Source organism: Borostomias antarcticus, assembly GCF_949987555.1.
Source record: "Borostomias antarcticus genome assembly, chromosome: 3".
NCBI lineage: Eukaryota > Metazoa > Chordata > Actinopteri > Stomiiformes > Stomiidae > Borostomias > Borostomias antarcticus.
Genome location: NC_140236.1, coordinates 292605 through 294337, shown reverse-complemented (window position 1 = coordinate 294337; position 1733 = coordinate 292605).

Genomic DNA, 1733 nt, shown 5'->3' with positions numbered 1-1733 from the left:
AGTGAACACCATGTAGCAGGACTTGCTCGCTGACAGTTTGAACCCCCACTCATAAGACCACCTTTCCACCTTCTCAATTGCCTGCCTCAGCTTCCAGAACACGTACGGCACATTCCTTCCCCTCATCCAAATGGCCCCATCGTCTGCATAAAGAGCCGACTTGATGCATCCCTCAAGGTTCGCAAAAATATCATTAATCATCACATTAAACAACACCGGGCTGATCACACTCCCTTGAGGGATACCATTCACTATGCTGAACAGCTCTGAGACGTCCGCACCCAACTTGACTCTAAGTGTCCTACCCGTTAAAAAGTCCATAACCCAATTGTACAACCTCCCCACAATACCCAACCGACTCAACTTGATAAGTAGCCCATCCCTCCACATAGAGTCGTACGCCTTTTCAATGTCAAAATAAACTATCACCATCCCCTCCTTCATTTTCATTGACTTCTCAACATCACAGCAGACTCCAACCAGAGCATCCAGCGTGGAACGCCCTTTCCTAAATCCACTCTGACAGTGACTCAGTAGCCCTCTCCGTTCCAGCACATGACACAGCCTGCGAACTATCATCTTCTCCATCCATTTGCACAAAATGAGAAGTCAATGCGATGGGCCTGTAGCCATCAGGCACAGCAGGGTCCTTCCCAGGCTTATGAAACGGCAAAATCACTGCACTCTTCCACCCACATGGCAAGAGGCCCTCACTCCAGATTCTATTAAAAAATCTCAGTACTAGCTGCAAAGATGCCACGGGTAGCTGTCGGAACATGGCATAGCATAACTAGTCCTGCCCTGGGGCTGAATACCTGGTACCCTGCAAAGCTAATTTGAGCTCTGTCATTGTGAAGTCCACATCTAGAGGTGACCCAAACTCACCTCTCCGATCCCACACATTCCCATGTCTACTAAGAGTGCAGATCTTCTGCTGCCTATGCACTTCATCCAGGTGCTCCCCACTATGCACTGCAGCAAAAGCACGACCCAACATGTCCGCCTTCTCTTGATCAGACACTGCCAGCCTCTCCCCAACATTCAGTGCTGGAACACGGACTGATGCCCTCGACCCACTCATTCTCTTAAACATGGACCAGACTTCTCCCTTCACTCCCGATCTCTCCTCTTCAAGCTCCTCCTCGGCCTCGCCTCACTCCACTCCATTTGTGTCTTGTACCCACCACTACCACCACCACCATCCGAACTAGTAGACATGTTGATACAGTCAGAGTACAGTTTATGCAATCCCACCAGAACCAAACACTTCGAATCTACCGCCCGATCGCCCAGAATGTCACTTCCGTGTGATCAGCAGGGTGTGGCCCTGGCTGCACCGCCCCTAGCGGAGAGACGGCTACTGGAAAAAGGGCGAGCTCTTTTATCCCCACTTGTGAAGCACTCTGTGCTAGAAATAAAGTATATAAATAAAGTTTGACTTACTTACTGACTGATAATAGCCTACGATTTATGGGTTGAGATGAGAGCTAATAGACTATGAGACTATGACATCTGAGACTAACAGATGAAAGGCGGGAGCTCAAATCACATCTCATCATAAAACAGTTGTGTCTTTATTATTGAATAAACAACACGATCTATACTGAGGCATGCAGGCTTAATGTTTCTGTGTTTGAGAACTGATCTAACCGATGACTTTGATACGATGATGCTCAAGTGTTCTAGTTCCCATGTTCTAACACTAACCCATGTTCTAGTTGTAATGGTACCAT